Source organism: Magnolia sinica, chromosome 4 (assembly GCF_029962835.1).
Source record: "Magnolia sinica isolate HGM2019 chromosome 4, MsV1, whole genome shotgun sequence".
Classification (NCBI taxonomy): Eukaryota; Viridiplantae; Streptophyta; class Magnoliopsida; order Magnoliales; family Magnoliaceae; genus Magnolia; species Magnolia sinica.
In genome coordinates, this window is record NC_080576.1 from 38,201,751 (window position 1) to 38,223,676 (window position 21,926).

At 39.1% G+C, this 21,926-nt stretch overlaps 1 non-coding gene across 1 annotated transcript; it reads left to right on the forward strand.

The window, feature by feature from the left end:
- Positions 1-7,147: 7,147 nt before the first annotated feature.
- On the forward strand, positions 7,148-7,255 carry LOC131244819 (small nucleolar RNA R71). The gene has a single exon (XR_009170592.1). It is a non-coding gene; the product is annotated as a small nucleolar RNA R71 (small nucleolar RNA).
- The last annotated feature ends 14,671 nt before the right edge of the window (positions 7,256-21,926 follow it).

Here is a 21,926-nt window from a genome sequence, read left to right on the forward strand (position 1 = left end):
TAATTCTTAAAAATGGCTAGCAGCCTTGAAAGCCACAACGTTCCGAAAACGGACTGGCTAATGGTTAAATCTTTCGATCCGACGACCAGAAACGACTCAAATTAATGATCAACGGTCAGAAACATTTTTCAAATGTTCTGAACCATTAAAAGCCACCTAGCAACGGTCAACTCCCTGGTGCTTATATAAACTGGACCATTCCAGTCCAAATTCTATCAACTCAAACACATCTTTCCTCATCCATCAGATCCTCCATATTGCATCTCCATTTTAGAATACTGTTAACGTATCCACTGGTTGATTCTGCCAGAAGATCTGCTGTGTTGAATTATTCCCAAGTGGACCCTTCGTGATTACTGAACGCAAGTCCAGACAGGCTTGTCTTATCCTTAACGCAATTCGCATGTAATGTTCACAACCCCAAGTGTAGGGTCGTGATGTAGTAATAACTCGGTGAGACCGAGGTCGAATCCACAGGGACTAAACTTGTACGTATTCTACAAATAACTAAAACTAGAACTAGAAAAAGATCTAAACCTTAGTATGCAAAATTGAGAGTAATGGTGAATAATGTTGATTAAAACTTACGAATTTAAAAGTGGGAACTAGGGTGCCAAGGATCCACTTGTAGCTGTCAGGATGCTGCCTTACTTAATTCAATAAACGCAATTGGAATTGAAGTCCCATCCTATCCAATTGAAAGATAAAGCAATTTAAATTAAATCTGAACTTTTCATTAACCTAATTCTCAATGGAGGAGAATTGTAATGAGTGGAAGGGATTCCATCACCCCACCATACCTAGGAGACAATGGTGAACAACGGGATTTACCAATCTCGTAATCTCAAAATAGGAAAAGAAGATATCCCTATCACAACATCTATTATAATGTGAATCACAATAAATCATAGAAAACTGAAAATATTCCTTTAATATCAAACTAGAAATCAATGAGGTTTAATGAGAACAAGAATCAAAGCAAAATAAACATCCCAACACGCTATAAGCTTCACCTCTTAGCCCTAGCTAAGAGATTAGCTGAAGCTAGTCATAGCCAACTCAAAAACATAAGAAAAATAGAAAGATCTACTAGAACCCATGAATAAATTGAAGTAGAAGAACGTCGTCGACGCTCCACCTAGGCCTTCTTTCCCTTTCCAAACCCTAGAAGATGGTTTAAGACGTCTTAGGGACTCCTATTTATAGTTGTGAAACACTATCTTTCGCACCGCCTTGGAATTTCCGCAACCTGACCTTGAAACCGCCTTAAATTTATGCAGTCTCGTTACGCATTGGTCGGACTGAAGTCGAGTTCGAATCATGATAGGATTCTGTTTCAGTAGTTGCCCGATTTCGGTCACACCAAGCTTTGGTTCAGTCAGATTGAACTTAAGTTTCGGTCGAACCGAATTAATTCTCGATCGAGCCGAATTAACTCTGAATTCCATTGTTGGTTGCTAGAATATTTTGTGCGATTTCGGTCAGACCAACCTGTCTATTTTTTGCTGCAGATTAAATAATCTTCTTCGATCTTTTCTTCATCCTTTGTACTTGGTTTCCTTGTATCTTTGGCATGTGAATTGTTTATTCTTGGTCTCCTAAGATCCATCTTCTGCCTTGGTGATTCTTGAGCATCAAATCCACACTTTTAACATTCTTTTCAATCCAAGCTCCCAGATTCACCTTGTAATACAAACATGTATAAAATATACCCATTCTTTTCATTCTTTTCCAGTCTTTTCACCATATATGACCTTTTTGTCGATCTCACTGTTTTTTAACTAGTTCTTTTTATCTTTTAAGGTGGATAAAATTCTCCAGACTTAATTATCAACATCTATCAATGATAGATATATTAATAATCAGAAATTCTAGCATAATTCACAGAAAATAAATTGAATGTGTCTTGTGATTTAGATCAATATGATATTCAAACTTCCTCTTAATCCATTAAGTGCAAGAACTTAAGTGATAGTTTACTTAGTTGATCAAACTCCAATAATTCAAAATTCAATCTCTATCTTATCATCATACTTAAAGCATTCTTAAGTGCACAAACTTTTTATTTTTCAAAGAGTTCTTTTATTTGAAAATTGAAAATTTTCAAACTTTTTTCTCAAAGACTAAGAAAACATTGATTAATTTACCTAATCCACACCCCCAACCTAAAACCTACATTGTCCTCAATGTAAAAGATATAAACATATAATGTATATGAGACAACGAAAAGAAAGGAGAAGTGATGGAAATGTAGTACCTGAAGATGGAGAATTGAAGCTTTTTCAAAGTTCTTAACATGTAGATGGGTTAGCATGAAGATTAAACTTACTGAAAAATAAACTATCATAATCTAAATTCTATGAAAGTAATAAACCTAACTACACCTCCATCAAAAAAGGAGGTCAATCCTGGTACACAGGATCAGTCAGAGGCATAGACATGTCCTCTGAATCAAACTTCTCAACAGATGGCTTGAGATGATGTCCATTCACTTTGAAAACATTGTCATTCATCGAATTCTTTTTATCGACGGCCCCATGAGAATAGGCATTAGTAACAATGAAGGGACCGGTCCAACAAGAACGCAGTTTACCCGGAAAAAAATGTAACCAAGAATTGTACAGAAGAACTTTTTGATCGGTTATGAATGATTTTCGAAGGATGTTCCAGTCATGGAACACCTTCATCTTATCCTTGTAAATTCTCGAGTTTTAGTATGCATTATTTCAGATTTCTTCGAGTTCATTCGATTGAAGTTTGCGCAGTGAGCCAGCGTTGTCTAAGTTAAAATTTAGATTTTTGATAGCCTAATAGGCTCTATGTTCCAGCTCCACAGGCATGTGACAAGCTTTCCCATAGACGAGTCGAAAGGGAGACATTCCAATGGGGGTCTTAAAAGCTGTACGATAAGCCCATAAAGTATCAGTTAAGCGGATTGACTAATCCTTACAGTCAGGGTTAACCATTTTTTCTAAAATTTGTTTAATTTCTTTGTTGAAAATCTCAGCTTGCCCGCTTGTTTACGGGTGGTATGTAGTGTCACCTTATGAGAGATGCCATATTTCTTTATTAAGTTCTCAAACAACCTATTATAAAAGTGTGAACCTCTATTACTAATGATGACTCGAGGCATTCTTAATCGGGAAATGATGTTTTCTTTTAAGAATCTAATGACCATTTGATAATCATTGTTCTGGCATGGGATTGCTTCAACCCACTTAGTGACATAGTCTACTACCAATAAGATGTAATTATTACCAAAGGATTGGGGGAATGGTCCTATGAAATCGATGCCCTAACAATCGAATGCTTCACTGACAAGAATTGGGTTTAGTGGCATCATATTTCAATGAGATAATCCTCCCAATTTCTAACAATGCTCAGAAGATTTGTAAAACTCATGCGTATCTTTAAACATAATGGGTCAGTAAAAGCCGAACTGTAAAATTTTGACTATGGTCTTTTTAGCAGAAAAATGACCACCACAGGCCTGAGAGTGACAAAAGGAGATGACACTCTGATGTTCATTGTCTGGTACACATCTCCTTAGAATTTGATCTGGACAGTATTTAAATAAATAAGGGTCATCTCAGAAAAATTTATGTACCTCGGTGAATAATTTTTTCTTATGTTGTGTAGTCCAATATGTCGGCGTGAAACCTATGACAAAATCATTTGCAATGTCAACAAACCAAGATAATTGGGAAAGTTTAAACAATTGGAACATGTCATTTATCGGTGTTAGCTTAAGGAAATCGGGAAGATCAAGCTTAGAGAGATGGTCAGCCACTATGTTCTCTACTCCCTTTTTGTCTCGTATTTATATGTTGAACTCTCGAAGTAGAAGGATCCATCTTATCAAGCGGGGCTTAGCATCATTCTTACAAAGAATGTACTTCAGTGTCGCATAATCAGTGTAAATGATGATCTTGGATCTGATCAAGTAAGATCTAAATTTGTCTAAAGCTAACATTACGGCTAAGAGTTTCTTTTCCATAGTAGAATAGTTCACTTGGGCAGAATTTAGAGTTCTACTCGCATAGTGAATCACGTAGGTCTTCTTCTCCTTTCTATGGCCTAACATTGCGTTAATAGCATAGTCAAATGCGTCACACATAATCTCAAAAGGTATGCTCCAGTCGGGTGGCTGCATAATAGGAGTGGTAATTAAGATGCCCTTGAGCTTAGTGAAAATTTCATGGCATTGTTCAGTCCACTCGTATGGTGTATCCTTTTGAAGTAAATTACATAAAGAGTGAAAGAGATGATTAAAGTCCTTTATGAATCGTCTATAAAATTCGGCGTGTCCTAAGAAGGATCGCACGTCACATATGCTCCTAGGTGGAGGTAGGTTAGAGATAAGATCAATTTTAGCCTTGTCTACCTCAATTCCTTGGATAAAATTATATGTCCAAGAACAATTCCATTAGGAACCACGAAATGACATTTCTCCCAATTTAGAACCAAATTATTTTCCTCATATCTCTTCAGCACACATTTAAGATTTTTTAAACACTCTTGAAGGATGGACCAAAGACAGAGAAGTCCATGAAGATGTCTAAATATTGCCCCACCATGTCAGAAAAAATACTCAACATGCATTTCTGAAAAGTGGCGGGGGCATTACACAGTCCGAATGACATCATTCGGTAAGCAAATGTGCCAAATGGACATGTAAATGTTGTCTTTTCTTGATCTTCAAGGGCTATCTCTATTTTATTGTAGCTCGAATATCCATTAAGGAAACAGTAGTAAGAGTGACCAGCTAGCCTTTCCAAAATTTGATCAATGAAGGGCAAAAGAAAGTCGTCATTCCTTGTGATGACATTCAACTTCGTGTGGTCAATGCACATTCTCCAACTAGTAATGATTCTAGTTGGCATGAGTTCATTGTCGGCATTTGATACGATGGTGATTCCGGACTTCTTGGGAACCACCTGAGTTGGACTCACCCATTGACTGTCGGATATAGGATATATGATACCCACATCTAATAACCTAAGTACCTTAGCCTTAACCACTTCCTTTATGTTTGGATTTAATTGAAATTATGGTTGATGGGAGGTTTTCACATTATCCTCAAGATGAATACGGTGAGTACAAATCAAAGGATCAATTCCCTTGAGCTCCGCAATTAACCATCCAATGGCTCCTTTATGCTCAAGGAGAGTAGAAATAAGCATACTCTCCTGTTCTTTTTCAAGGTGGGAAGAAGTCACCACCGGGTATGTCTCATCTTGACCTAAGTAGACATATTTAAGATTAACAGGCAAAGGTTTTAGGTCAAGCTTTGATGCTTTGAGGCTAGATGGTAGAGGCACTACATCGGTTTGAGACAATTCTTCAAAATTTGGCCTCCACTAATTAACTTCAGGTACTGGCGCAACATCAAGCATGACATTCCTCTCCCTAATCGTGTCATCATCTAAATCAGGAGAGTGGGCCAAGTACGTCTCTAGAGTGTCAGAGTAAAGAGTCAGAAGTGCACTATCTTCCATGAAAGAATCAATCGTATTAATGTCGTGGGTATCGTCTTCATCCTCTTGCTGCTTACTCATGTTGAAAAAGATGTTGAGCTCCAATGTCATATTTTTAAAAGATAAATTCATAATTTCATTCCTATAATTAATGATGGCATTTGATGTAGTAAGGAATGGGCGACTAAGGATGACCGGTATATAAGTGCTCTTATTTACAATGGGGTGCGTATCCAGGACGATAAAATCTATTGGGTAGTAGAATTTGTCGACCTGGACCAACACATCCTCAATCATCCCTCTTGATACACGGACCGAACTATCATCAAGTCATAATGTGGTTCGGGTGGGTTTTAATTCATCTAATCCAATTGTTCGTATACCGAGAAAGGAATCAAATTAACTCTCGCTCCCAAGTCAAGAAGTGCGTGCTCAATCTGGTGATTCTCGATTATACAAGTGATAGTTGGGTTACCAAGATCTTTATATTTTTGTGGCACATCTTTCTTGAGGATGACACTCACATTTTCTCTTAGACAAATTTTCTTTTGAATACTCTGCCGTCTCTTGGTTGTACATAAATCTTTCAGAAATTTGGCATAAGAGGGGATTTATTTCACAGTGTCCAGCAGAGGAATGTTGACTTTCACTTGTTTTAGTACCTCTAGAATATCCTGTGAGTTAGATAGAGGTTTTGGTGCAACCAACTGCTCGAGGAGTGGCGCAATCGGCTTACTTTGAGGTTCCGGTCCTAACCCATGTGGGGCATTGCTAGGTCTATCATTTTCATTTTCTTCTGGGTCCTTAAACTTTTCAGCCCTCATAGGAATGGTTTTGTTAGTAATCTTCCCACTCCTAAGAGTGGTGATAGACTTAGCCTGCTCCATCTGATTTGCAGAGCTTGGGTCACTAATTTCACATTGTGGTTTTTGATTGGGGAGAGATTGGGCTGGAAGTATCCCTTTCTCCCCACTCGCTAAATGTGACTCAATCCTTTGAATGGACGACGTAAAAATTCCCATTGTTGTTTTGAGATCCTGGAATACTTGTATCGTATTCTGGTTGAATAACTCTTGGTTTTGAATGAATTTTTGAACTGTATCCTCTTGAGGCCTCTTTTGATTTAAAAATTGAGTAAGTGCCTCTTGTGGGTTAGTCGTTTGTTCATTCCTCCAGCTAAAATTTGGATGGTTCTCCAGCTGGAGTTGTATGTATTTGACGTGGGTCCTATGAAAGGTCTTTGGTAGTTGTTTACGGCATTTGATTGCTCATTCAATATCTCTTGAAAAGCAGGAATTGTTGGATAATTTTCAGTTGTATGTATGTTACATGCACAAATACCACAAATAACTTCCGCAACCTTTTCGGGTTCTGCCTTCTTAAGTTCTATGGCGTCGACTTTTCTTGTGAGTTTGGCCACTCTTGTATTTATATCATTTTCCTCTTTTAATATATAAATTCCTCCCATTTCCTTTGATTGAGTAGGCTTAGAAGTGGTGGTTCTTGAGGAGGTATCCCGTGATTGCACGTTTTCAGCAAGTTTATCAAAATAATCCCACACATCATCGACTTCCTTGTTCATGAATTCTCCATTACACATCATCTCCACAAATTGGCACATGGGTGAGGTCAATTCTTCATAGAAAAAGCTTGTTATACACCATATCTTGTAGCCATGTTGTGGACATGAATTTATGAGATCCTTAAATTGCTCCCAACATTGGAAGAAGGTCTCATCCTCTTTTAGCGCAAAATTCAAGATTGCTTTCCTTAAGGTATTCGTTTTATGATATGGGAAGAACTTTTTAAGGAACTTCATTGTCATGTCAACCCATGTGCCAATAGACCGTGGTCTTAAGGAATGTAACCACGACTTAGCCCTTTCTTTCAAAGAGAAAGGAAACAATTTCAGTCTTACCGTGTCCTCGGACACGTTTGGGAAGTGTAATGTAGATATTATCTCATTAAACTCTTTCATATGCAAGTATGGACTTTCAGATTCTAGTCCATGAAACTTAGGGAGGAGTTGAATCACCCTTGGTTTAACATTCATAGTTTCTGCATTTAATGGGAATATCATGCAAGAAGGTGTACTCACCCTCGCTGGTTGTAAATAATTATGTCGAGTATGAGGTGGGGGTGTATGATGCACCTCATTCTCATCTTGGGGTTTCTCAACTAGGTGTTGAGGTTGATATGCAACCATCACTTGTACTGACTCAGAGGATCTCAGATGGTATCTAATCCAGTGATGGATAGGCAACCCTTCAACTAATCCTCCTTCACTCAAGAGACGTAAAGTGTTATCATTGACCCACTTGGGCATGAAACACTCTCAGCCCTCAAGTAACTACACAAACCTAAGCCTAAGAAAAAGAAAACTAAATAAAGCAAATAAGAAATCTTGAAAAGATAGAGAGAATTGGAAAGAGGTTACCCGATTAGGGTTGTTATGTTAGGATCCTACAAAACAGAAAAACAATGTTAGTCTCTAAAAATAGTTTCAGAAAAATCCTAACCTAAAAGCATAACAGAAAAATAAACCCTAATCTTAACCTAATTTTAATACTAATTATTCTCAGAAAAATGTAGCCGTAGTCCCCGACAATGACGCCAAAAACTTGTTCATAACCCCAAGTGTAGGGTCGTGATGTAGTAATAACTCGGTAGGAGCGAGGTCGAATCCATAGGGACTAAACTTGTATGTATTATGAAAATAACTAGAACTAGAACTAGAAAAAGATCTAAACCTAAGTAATGCGGTAGCAGACGCGATGGCCCACTCGGGTAGTGGGAATCAATCGTCTTCCCTGGTGGTTCTCATCTTAGGTTAGAGGTCTCTGATTCCTTGACAAGGTGGGGCTGGGATCTATTAGGGAAATATCTAGGGGGAATTAGGCTAAGCTTAGGCTTTGGTTTGTGCAGTTTGGCTGTCCTGGTTTTGGTTTGGGGGTGACTATTTGCTGGATGGGGCTGTTTAGGGGCCCCGTGTCCTTGGGTTCATTCATTTTTCTCTTTCCTTTTCCTTCCTCTTTTGAGAGTTTTCTAGGTCCCCATTTTATGATAGGTTTGCCCTAGGTTCTTTTATTCCTTGAAAAATCTCGAATGTAATTGATGATTGTTATATAAAAAGCTTGAAAGGAAATTTTTTTTTTTCCTGAAAGATCTAAACCTAAGTATGGAATAATTGAGAGTAATGGTGAATAATGTTGATTAAAACTTACAAATTTAAAGGTGAGAACTAGGGTGCTAAGGATCCACTTGTAGCTGTCAGGATGCTACCTTACTGGATTCAATAAACACAATTGGAATTGAAGTCAAATCCTATCCAATTGAAAGATAAAGCAATTTAAATCAAATCTGAACTTTTCATTGACCTAATTCTCAATGGAGGAGAATTGTAATGAGTGGAAGGGATTCCATCATCCTACCATGTCTAGGAGACGATGATGAACAACAGGATTTACCAATCTCATAATCTTAAAATAGGAAAAGAAGATATCCAAAGCTATCACAACATCTATTGTAATTTGAGTCACAATAAATCATAGAAAATTGAAAATATTCTTTTAATATCAAACTAGAAATCAATGATGTTCAATAAGAACGAGAATCAAAGAAAAATAAACATCCCAACACGCTACAAGCTTCACCTCTTAGCCTTAGTTAAGAGATTAGCTGAAGTTAGTCATAGCTAACTCAAAAACATAAGAAAAACAGAAAGATCTACTAGAACCCATGAAGAAATTGAAGTAGAAGAATGTCATCGACACTCCACCTAGGCCTCTTTTCTATTTTCAAACCTTAGAAGATGGTTTGGGACGTCCTAGGGATTCCTATTTATAGTTGTGAAACACTATCTTTCACACCACCTTGGAATTTCCGCAATCCGACCTTAAAATCACCTCAAATTTATGTAGCCGCGTTATGCATTGGTCGGACCAAAGTCGAGTTCGAATCATGATAGGATTTTGTTTCAGCGGTTGCTCAATTTTGGTCACATCGAGCTTTGGTTCGGTCAAACCAAACTTAAGTTTTGGTTGAATCGAATTAATTCTCGGTCAAACCAAATTAACTCTGAATTTCATCATTAGTTGGTGGACTGTTTTGTGCGATTTCGGTCGGACTGAAGTTGGCTTTGGTCAGACCAAACCTGTCTGTTTTCTATAGCATATTAAATAATCTTCTCCAGTCTTTTCTTCATCCTTTGTAATTATTTTCCTTGGTTCTTTGGCATGTGAATTGTTCATTCTTGTTCTCCTAAGATCCATCTTCTGCCTTGGTGATTCTTGAGCATCAAATCCATGCTTTTAACATTATTTTCAATCTAAGCTCCCAGATTCACCTTACAATACAAACATGTATAAAATATACCCATTAAACATTATCATGTTCATAAAACTAAGATATAAATAGGGGAAAATATGTAATATTTGACACTCAACATGTAACCCATCAACAATAGATACGGGGGCGAATCACGCTTTAAGGACAGCATAATTTTTAAGTGATTCATCCTGGTGAAACAAAAATAATTTATTTTATTTTATTTTTATTTTTTGGTATTTCCAACACATTTTTCCAACACCGTGGCATCAAAATTTCATTAAATCTGAAATGTGCTAACCATAACTAGCCCATGTAGGATGGTTCGCACTCATCTCTAGGTTAGGATGGATCCACATCATGTGCTGACCAAGTTCAGGCGGAGCTCATTTAATACACTCTGATCGCCAATGGTCGAGGCTAGTGCTGGTTCGTGTTTCCAGTCTGTGCTCACTATTTGAGAGATAACATGGGATCAAGTATGTCATATTGCGCTAAGTGTCTATTAGCCATGCAACACTAATCACTTCAATATAAGTCCACTCTATGTTGAACGATGTTTTGCACTTTGCGTGCACCAACATAAAGCACTCTAAGTGGTGCAATGGCAGTGCGACATGTGTCCATAACCTCCCGACTAACTTCTAGGTGGGAAATAACTGTGTAACCATCTTGTGGGAGGGAAATAATGGTCTCCCATCATTATAAATACCCCTTTAAATCTTCATTCCCACAACTCATGCCATTTGATTCCTGAGATTGCTTAAGAGCTATTCGGCTCTAAACCAACTGTTTGAGCACCAATAGTACCCCCCCCCGGTCGACTATTTGAGAGTCCCGAGCTACAACCCAATGCTTACTGTTCATGGCACTAGTGGTGGCTGTGTTGATTATCCAAAGACCCAAATAGTGACCTGCGCTGATAGTTTGGACTGATTAATAAAACTCCTGGGTGGTCCTGCTCTAACTGTCAGGAGTGTCAACTCTTGGTTTCTCCAGGAGAATGGACCTAGTTTTGTTTTTGTCCAAGGACTTTTGGATGCCTCAGGGCAAGGTAAACATGCTTCCAGAACTTCCAAACTTTCTGGAGCTTATATAGGATGCAATGCTAAGGCTATTGAGTGTTTGAAGCATTGGTATGCTCTGCCTAATCAATGATTTAAACACACTAAAGACGAAGGATCATAGATTAAGACTCTATTATGTACCATGTAACAAACTAGTTTTCTCTAGTTTTTACCTTTTAATTAATGGGTTTTCCTTAGGGAATGTAAGTAAGGGTCTGTGTAGAAAAATAGAGAAAAGGCTACGGCCTATGTATGTTTTTAGTTACGGACATAAACTGTAGCTACGTTGCTATGGTTTATTCCGTAGCTAAAAGCTACTGTCCCCTCCCTACCTAGCAGGATTTATGGAGCCCACTGCAATGTATGTCTTTTATCTAAGCTGTCCATCCATTGTGACAGCTCATTTTAAGGCATGAGCATAAAAAAGTAGGCAGATAAAGGCTCAAGTGGACCACATCGTAGGAAACAATGGAGATTAAATGTCTACCATTGATTTGTGGTGTGGTCCACTTGAAGCTTCGATCTGCCTCTTCTTAGGAATCATGCACAAAATTACCCATTGAAATGAATGGACGACATGGATACACCACATGCATCACTATGGGCCCCATAGAGCATATAACGTGAACATCCATCTCGTGGTACCCAATCAGATTTCCTGTGGAAAGCCTTTCAAGAAATTTTTGACAGTAAACCCCACCGTTTACCCACCGTCTTTTCTAAACGCTCCCAAACTTTACTTTCCAAAATTAAACCATTATGTACAGACACGCTATTTTTAGATGAAAATACCCTTGCATTCATCACGGTTGCATCGTCTATTCTGTGGACCTATGGCTACGGATTATAATTGTAGCCATTGGTAACATAGTCATTGCTTCATTAGATTCATAGCCATTAGTTCTATGGCTACGGATCTAAACTGTAGCCATTGCTTCTGTATCGAAAAGTACATACAACTATGGATAATTGAGCAAGCCTAATAGAGCCTAACATGCATAACATGAAATTCAACGATCCTAACATGAAATTGAGAGAGCCTAACATGAAATTCAACAAGCCTAACATGCCTAACATGAAATTCAAGGATCCTAACATGAAATTGAGAGAGCCTAACATGAAATTCAACGAGCCTAACATGCTTAACATGAAATTTAACGAACCTAACATGCCTAACATGAAATTCAACGAGCCTAACATGCCTAACATGAAATTCAATGATCATAACATGAAATTCAATGAGCATTAAAGAAAATTAAGTGAGGCAAACATGAAATTCAATGAGGCTCAAAGGAAATTAAGTGAGGCAAACATGAAATTCAACGAGGCAAATAGGAAATTGAGCGAGGCAAAGTGAAAATTGAGCGAGGCAAGTTGGAAATTGAACGAGGCAAAATGGAAATTGACTGAGGCAAACATGAAATTGAGCGAGGCAAACTGGAAATTGAGTAAGGTAAACATGAAATTGAGCAAGGCAAATAGGAAATTGAGCAAGGCAAAGAGGAAATTGAGCGAGACAAACTGGAAATTGAGCGAGGCAAACTGGAAATTGAGTGAGGCTAACGTGAAATTGAGTGAGGCTAACATGAAATTGAGCGAGGAAAACATCAAAATTTAGCGAGGCAAATTGGAAATTGAGCAAGGCAAAGAGGAAATTGAGTGAGGCAAACTGGAAATTAGGCGAGGCAAACTGGAAATTAAGCGTAGAAAATTAGAAATTAAGCGAGGTAAACATGAAATTGAGCGAGGCAAACTGGAATTTGTGCCATGCTAAAATGAAATTTAGCAATGCTAATGTGAAATTAAGCGAGGCTAACATGAAATTGATTGAGGTTAACGAGAAATTGAGCGAGGCAAACATGAAATTGAGCGAGGCAAACTGGAAATTGAAATAGGCAAATTGGAATTTCAGCGAGGGAAACTGGAAATTAAGCAAGGTAAACTGGAAATTGAGCGAGGCAAACTAGAAATTTAGTGAGAAAAATTAGAATTGAGGGAGGCAAATTGGAAAAGCTGATTTAGCCAACTAACCCAACAGATTTAGGAGATTCCATTAGATTGATGGCCGAAAGTCCATTTTATTTTCATTTTTACTATAAATATTAAGTTTTAGTTCGCTTAGGCTGCCTCGACATTCTTCTTAACTCAAACTTGAAAACTTTAAACCCATGTAATTAATTACTATAGAAGATGTTAATTTTAGCTTTTTGGATACAATGTGAAGCACATCACAGAGGGACCAATAAATGATTATGAATGTTTTAATGGGGGGTAAGCTCTCTCATCGAGTGTGTTGTGCAACGATATAGAGTCGATTTTGAGTATACTATTACTTTAAGTATACTGTGGAAAGGTACGTCATCCCCTCTTTCGGGTCATCCGTGGATATAAAGAAACTAAAGATAGCGATTCACACGATGCATGAAATTTAATGAGGCAAACAAGAAATTGAGCGAGGCAAACAAGAAATTGAGCAAGGCAAACAACAAATTGAGCGAGGAAAACATGAAATTGAGCGAGGTAAACAGCAAATTGTGTGAGGAAAGTATGAAATTTCATGTTAGCCTCACTCAATTTCATGTTAACTTGGCTCAATTTCCAATTTACCTCACTCACTTTCCTCTTTGCTTCACTGAATTTCATGTTTGCCTCACTGAATTTTCAGTTTACCTCGCTCAATTTCCAGTTTGCCTCGCTCAATTTCCAATTTGCCTTGTTGAATTTCATGTTTGTCTCGTTGAATTTTCAGTTCCCTTGCTCAATTTCCAGTTTGCTTAACTCAATTTCCTGTTTCCCTCGCACAATTTCCTCTTTGCTTCACTCAATTTTGTGTTTACCACGCTTAATTTCCTCTTTGCTTTGCTCAATTTCTAGTTTTCCTTGCTCAATTTCATATTTGCCTCACTCAATTTTTAGTTTTCCTAGCTCAATTTCCTGTTTGCCTTACTCAATTTCATGTTTGCCTCGCTGAATTTCCTGTTTATTTCTCTCGATTTCCAGTTTACCTCGCTGAGTTTTCAGTTTGCCTCACTTAATTTCATGTTTGCCTCGCTGAATTTTCAGTTTGCCTCAGTTAATTTCTTGTTTGCCTCGCTCAATTTTCAGTTTGCCTCACTCAATTTCATGTTTGCCTCATTGAATTTCCAGTTTGCCTCGCTCAGTTTCCAGTTTGCCTCGATCAATTTCCTCTTTGCCTCAATTTTCAGTTTGCCTCACTCAATTTCATGTTTGCCTCGCTAAATTTTCAGTTTGCCTCGCTCAATTTCTAGTTTGCCTCGCTCAATTTTCAGTTTGCCTCACTCAATTTTCAGTTTACCTCGCTCAATTTCATGATTGCCTCGCTGAATTTTCAGTTTGCCTTGCTCAATTTCCAGTTTGTCTTGCTCAATTTCCATTTTGCCTCGCTCAATTTCTAGTTTGCCTCGCTCAATTTCCAGTTTTCCTTGCTAAATTTCCAATTTGTCTTGCTCAATTTCATGTTAGCCTCGCTGAATTTCCAATTTGCCTCGCTAAATTTCCAGTTTGCCTTGCTTAATTTTAAGTTTGCCTCACTCACTTTCCAGTTTGCCTCGCTGAATTTCTAGCTCTATGGATTCGGAGTAGTTATCCCCCTGAGGAAGACGAGTTTAGGGAATGAGGGGTTTTGAGGGAATTGGGTTTGAAAGGAAGAATTTTGGTGAATAGTGGGCCTAGAGATGAAGAGGATTTAGGGAAATGGGGTTTGGTGGGGATGATTGGATGTAGGGAATGGGCTTAGATGGAGGTTTTTAGGTTTTAAGGTAGAGGGATTAGGGAAATTTCAAAATGGGGGTGTTTGAGGGCTAAAAAAAGATCTAAAAGGGGCCCCCACACGTGTGTAAAGGCCCCCACAGAACTTAGGTCCCCGCAGGGTCGCACCAAACTGGCAGTGGCCACGCCTGGCTCTGTTTGGATCGGCGGGTGGGGTCGCGCCGAATTGGTGGTGGCCCCGCTGCCCTTAATAGCTATGCTACCTATTTCGACAAGAAACAAATGCATTCGATTTGGGTGAATTCATTCAATGATAACAAAGAAGGGATGAGAGAACAATGATCACAAAGTATTCTATTCATTCTGAGTTCATTTACATCCTTGTATTTCCCATGATTATGAAAACAGAGTACATTGAATCAATGCAATGAATGAAAGAGAAGATAGTTTAATGATAATTTTAGCAGCATCTCGACGCTTTTGATGTTCATCATAAAGGCAAATGGGTAGTGCGGACTTGAAGAGACTTAAAACCCTTGATTTGGTTATGCAATAGGCATTGATCGTCCTTCCACTTATCCTTTCAGTTGTATAAACAGACTCTTCTTTCTCCTGGAGCTCTCTCTCTATGCTTTACATTTCCCTTACTTTCCCTTTATAAGTCCGGCAACTGGCGCACTTGATCAAGGAAAGGGCATTTTGGGCAAGAATATTGGTGCACAATCTAGGAGGAACTGGAAACTTCATGAACTTGGGTTGTGCGGGTGCACAACCGGGGAAACGGTGGAGGTTTCTCAGACTTGTGTTGTGCGGGTGGACAACTGGGGAAACGGCAGAGGCTTCTTAGACTTGGGTTATGTGGGTGCACATCTGGAGAAACAGCAGAGGCTTCTCAGAGTTGGGTTGTGCCATAATTCTATTGTGCCACTTTTCTCGTTGTGCTGTAATTCTGTTGTGCCACTTTTCTCATTGCGCTGTAATTCCATTGTGCCACTTTTCTCGTTGTGCCGTAATTCTGTTGTGCGGATCTTCCATCATGCTCAACTTTCCTCTCTCCTCTGGGAGCTCCTTGAGACTCTCCAACTTCTGTCTTCTCTCAATTTTCTTTCTCGCTTCTCTCTCTCACTGCCCTCTCCAAATGAAGATGGGAGAGAGGTATTTATAGACCTCCCACACGTGTGGAGACCATTTCCACACAACAGGGAGTGCATCACCAAGGGGCGCACAACCATGGAGTGCACAACAACTTCACCAGGAGGGGGTGCATAGCCCATGCAAAGGTGGAGGGCGCACAACTTCATCAAAGGTGGGAGCGCACAACCTCAGATAGGGAGTGTACAACACTCTTAAAGGTAGGGAGTTCACAACATTCTTGAAGGCAGGGAGTGGCGCAACAAGCCTCTCCTTAAGATAGAAGGCCACTCAAAGTGGCGCACAAAGCCTTCTCTTAGGATAAGAACCCATGTAAAATGGTGCACAAGGCTTCTCTTCAAACAAGGAGTGCATAAGGTTCCTTCAAACAAGGAGCGCACAAGGGTATCCTTCAAATAAGGCCACTTGAAGTGGCGCACAACACCAACTCTTCAGGACAAGAGCGCACAGAGCTCCTTCAAAAGTAGCGCCCAGGCTTCTCTTCAGACATGTGCGCATAAAGCTCCTTCAAAAGTGGCACACAAGCTTGGAGCGCACAACAGAGTGCAATGCTCTGGGCGCTCATCAGCTTTCCTAACTTCTCTCTCTCAAATGAGGAGAGGGGAGAGGTATTTATAGACCTCCCACACATGTGGGGGGCTATTTTTGCACAACAGGTCCATCAGGAGAGTGCATGGAGCGCACAACTGTTTCATTCAGACTGAAACATGTAGCGTACAATAGGTCTGCGCACAACAGCTTTCCTTTCAGACAAAACAACAGAACTCCTTAAGAAGTGGCGCACAACCCCTTCTCCTTCAGACAACACACATCAGAACCCCTTAAGAAGTGGCGCACAACCCCTTCTCCTTCAGACAACACACATCAGAACCCCTTAAGAAGTGGTGCACAACCCCTTCTCCTTCAGACAACACACATTAGAACCCCTTAAGAAGTGGCGCACAACAGGAGATCTTCCTTCAGGGAGTGGTGCACAATCCTTCCTCCATACAAAATGACGCACAAAGCCTTCCTAACTTCAAGTGGAGGGCGCTCAACTGAGATGGAGACTGGCACACTCATCCAAATGTGCACAACAGAAGTGTTTCAGCAAAAGGGTTTCTTCAATGCTCTGAGGGTATAACCGGGAAAGAGCTTAAGGTGCACCACTGGGATTCATGTAGGAAGCTTTCAACTCATGCAATAGCATATGTCTATAGAATGGACGATGCAACTGTGCTAAATGCAAGGGTATTTTCGTCTGAAAAGAGTGTGTCTGTATAGAGTGGTTTAGTTTTGGAAAGTAAAGTTTGGGAGTGTTTGGAAAAGATGGTGGGTAAAAGGTGGGGTTTACAGTTAGAAATTTCTCGTCGATTATAGTGTGTGTATTACATCCAATCTAATAGTCTTACATATCACAAAAGGATGAAGTACCGATATAAAATTAAGGCTATTATAAAAATCTTGTGGGTCACATCACGTGAAATAATAGATTTTGTGGATAATGTTACCTTGGGAAGGTTTCAATGATGGATGTCATTATACCTTGGATTTTTTTTGTGATGTGGTCTAATTGAGTTTTGGATATGCTTCAATTCTTGGATAATGTTCTAAAATGAGTTGGAAAGATTGATGGACGGCATGGATAAAACATGTACATCACGGTAGGCCCGACAGAGAATCCACACTACGCTGTAGCGTGGTAATCTGCTCGCTACACAATTCACATCGGTTTGTGACGTAGTTGCGATGGCGTAACACTACGCACTTGGTTTGAAATGTGTCTGGCCATCCAGGAAGAATGCAAATTGAGAAGATGTAGGGCACGTTTGGATACGGCCAAATAAGTTACTTTTTGACTTAGGTTAAGTAATTAAATTATTTATTCTAATTAAATTAGTTTAATAAATATTAATGTAAAAGTAACTTAAGTTAGTAACTAATTTTTTTAACCTTTTAACTCATGAGTTTTCTACTTCTCCCTCATATTATGTGTCAAGGTCATCTCTGTCTCACAATTTATATTGTAATGTCCCGAAATCCAGGAATCGGGCATATTCACAATCTCTAAATATCAAGGTGTCACTAATACATGCAAAAGTGTATTTTAAAGGCTAAATTAAATGACATCAATGTACTTAGGATTGAGAACCCAAAGATCGTTAACCCTAAGATCACTCGTGAGTTTACATTCCAGAGATTCCGAGTATGGAACCATGGTTATAGAGAGGGAAGGTTTTAGGCACACTTTATCCGTACAGATGTACAGTCTTTACTTCACAAGATCTGACTAATTTTTGAGGAATAAGATTAGTTCTCGAGTACAAAAAATGTAATACAATACAATGATAATGGTGATTGATTGATTCGAATTTCTGATGGGCAGGATCTAATTATATCAGCAAGCCATAAAAATACGTTTGAAATGATCGAGTGCATGGTGCAAAGTATATAAAAATATGATGTATGAAATGCTTGATGGTGTATTGATGCTTATGATAAAATGACGGTTAACTGGCTAAGGTTTTTGGTGGGCTAGTTCCAATTATATCGGCAAGCCATAGAGCATACGCCTGCTAGTCGGATACGAGAAAACGATGAAATACTAATATATATGAGGAGCAAAGGGGTTGAGAAGGGAATGAATGTTGCGCAATGATAATCCTATGATTTTGATGAAACTAATTGAAGCTTGAATTGTTGGATGAACGATAGTGTTGAAAGGTTAGATTGAGTGGCTCAAATTTGAACTTAGGTGGCTTAGGAGGATTGGACTCTGGCTAGGCTGAGCTAGACCAAGGCTAGACTCTCAATCTTACTCTCCTTAGTGGAGGGATGGATACATAGCTAAGGCTAAGGGATCTCTGAATAAGAAGGGATGCCTCCTGAATCTACTAGATGAAATAGGTTTTATGGATTTAATGGAATAAAATGAGAGTGAGTGCTTGAAATGAGAAGGGGATGGAGCTATTTATAGCCTCCAAATCCATTTTTTTTTTTTTGTAATTCCTAGTGATCCTTGGGACAAAGGATGGTTGAAGGGTTAAAATTATATATTTTCACATGGCATCATCACATGGGTTGGATGAAGTGGTAAAAGTGTAATTTTGGGTAAGGAGATAGGCATCAAAATAAATACACCTCAACTATATGCTTATGGTCCAAAAAGGGTGATTCCACATACTTAAGGGATGCCACCCCAAAGATGGAGAGTGCCACGTGGTCGACAGTAAGCTAGTCGCCACCGGTCCCCACTTGGACTCCTTGCTTTGGCAGGCAGCCTGCTCCAAACATGCGGAGGCTCTATGAAGGTTGCTTCTTTGAGGTTTTACATATTTCTCCTATTGTGCTTGCTTTTTGGGCTTGGATTTGGGCTTAACTAGGTGAGATGATTTGGTTGTTGGACTGGATAGGCTGATCGGGTGAGTTGACTCACAAAGCTAACTCAAGGTTCTAGGATTTTAGGTTCATAGGGTTTAGGGTTAGGCTGATTGCGTTGACTAGGTTGAATGGGATGAGTTTAGTGTTTAGGATTAGGGTTCCTAGGGTTTAGGCTTATAGGGTTAGTGTATAAGAAGGTTAAGGTTCTTGAGGTTTAGGCTTCTAGGGTTAGGGTTTAGGATTGGGGTTTGGTCGACCATCCATTAGTTCAAACTAAATTAGCTTATCAGCCTGGAGTGGGGTGTCTATAGATACCCCTCTTTGGCAGAGTTTTTGTTCAACCGAATGCCAAAGTGAGTGGACACCCCACCTTTACCAGTCAGTCATGAATTCCGATTTGGATTCGTTGCCTGCCTTTGTGTTTTTGTCAGCTGGTTGCCTGGAAATAGATAACTTGCACATATTGCAATGGTTTGAGGAAAATGTTTCGATTATCCCTGTGCGGGCCGTCAATCACCACCCTTTCACTCCTAATTGGTACTAACATTGAAAAGGAACAGTAGAGCTCATGCACTTTTTATGGCCTTACGAGGATATTGACTCGTACTGGATTGTTCGTTACTCCCAGATCACCCCAGAAGTACTTGTTTTGCTTGATCATTAAAGGGGTTAGCTGCCTTGCGCTTTCTGCGGCCTTACGGGGAACTTGCTACGCTGACTTGGACTCGATCAAATTTAGTAAGCATCTACACCTAGGTACGTGCGAGTGACCTTTTTACATGCAATCTTCTAATTTTGATGCTTAGGTTACAATTTGTCTTTTTCATCGTTTGGATGATTTCTTCTGACTAGTATTGGTCTATCATCTCTTCTTAGCATTAACATTTGATACGATGGAGCTATCGTTGTAGTTTAGTCCGATCGTACTTTAATGTGAATTTAGATTCGATAATCTTTGGGAAAACTGTGAGATATCGAATCTTATTTGATTTTGTGCTGACTCCCACCCAAAGATATGGAAGATCTCTTAGTGCCTCGAATATCTGATGCTTTATTTTGGAAATATTTTGTGATTTTAAAGTCACCCCGCTCTAGGGAGTGATATTCCATGAGGGTTTTTATTACAAGATGATTTTAAAATGTGTTCAACTTACTGGTTCTCTCCATAGGGGGATGCTTAAGGGACTTCAAGTATGCTGGTTTTTATTGAAAATATGTGAGGGGTTAGTGCACATGCTGTTTGTAATGAGAATTGTGGATTTTTAAGATTTTATACTTTATTACTTGGATTTTGGTTGTCATAATCGGGATTGAGATCTACTGGTGATGGTTTATTTGATGCAAGTGTGATTAATGGTTATGATCAAGTCCCATTAGAGATGGTTAATCGGTTCCATCGTCTCACATGGTAATCAGACTTAATTGTTCTTGGGTTGATCCAGATCATTAGTTGTGATCAACTCCTCCTTTTTATTATGGATGGTGCGGATCTATCCAACATTGGTGGTTGGGATTCCAAATTGTGACTAATTGGGTTCGTTGTCCCACGATTCGCGATCAGAATTTTAATCTATGATTGATTTCGTTGTCCCACTGGTTTCGTGATCAAGATTTTGATCCATGATCAATTGGAATCGTTGTCCCGCGGTTTGTGGTCAAGATTGCGATCCATAATTAATCGGATCCGTCATCCCATAGTTTGTGGTTAAGATTCCAATCCATAATTGACCGGATCCGTCGTCCCATAGTTGGTGGTCAAGATTTCGATCCATGGTTGATTGGATCCGTTGCCCCACGGTTTGTGGTTAAGATTCTAATCCATGATTGATCAGATCCGTCATCCCATGGTTTGTGGTCAAGATTCCGATCCATGATTGATCGGATTCATCTTCCCACAGTTTGTGGTTAAGATTTCGATCCATGATTGATCGGATCCGTCATCCCACGGTTTGTGGTCAATATTCTTATCCATGATTGATCGGATCCATTGTCCCACGGTTTGTTATTCTCTAGGGGAATATTTTTGGTAAATTTGAAAGATGATTTGGTCCATCGGATTGCGAATGAACGGTGACGCTGGTTTTTATTGGGATACATTTTTGAGATTTTGGAAGTGGTCCAGTCCATCAGATTGTAAATTGACGGTCGCAATTGATGCTAGTTTTTATTAGAATATTTTTGAAGATTTTAAAAAGGATCCAGTCTATCGAATTGCAAATCGATGATCACAATCGATGCTGGTTTTTATTAGGAATATTTTTGAAGCTTTTGAAAGGGGTCCAGTCCATCGGATCGCAAATCGACAATCACAATCGATGCTAGTTTTTATTAGGATACTTTTTTTGAGATTTTGAATGGGGTTCAATCCATCGGATCGTGAATAGACGGTTGTGATCAATGCTAGTTTTTATTGAAATATTTTTAAAGATTTTGAAAAGGATTCAGTCCATCGGATCACAAATCTACGGTCATGATCGATTCTAGTTTTTATTAAGATATATTTAAGGATTTTGAAAGGGGTCAAATCGGATCGTGAATCGACAGTCGCGATCGATTTTGATTTTTATTGAGATATTTTTAAAAGGGGTTAAGTTTATCGAATCGCGAATAGATGGTCGTGATCGATGTTGGTTTTTATTGGGAATGTATTTTAATTTTTGGAAGATGCTCCAGTTTATCGAATCACGAATCAATGGTCATAATTGATGCCAATTTTTATTGGAAATTTATGTGAAGTTTTTGAAAATGATCCGATCCATCGAATCGTGAATCGACGGTCGTGATTGATGCTGGGTTTTATTGGGAAAGGGGTCTA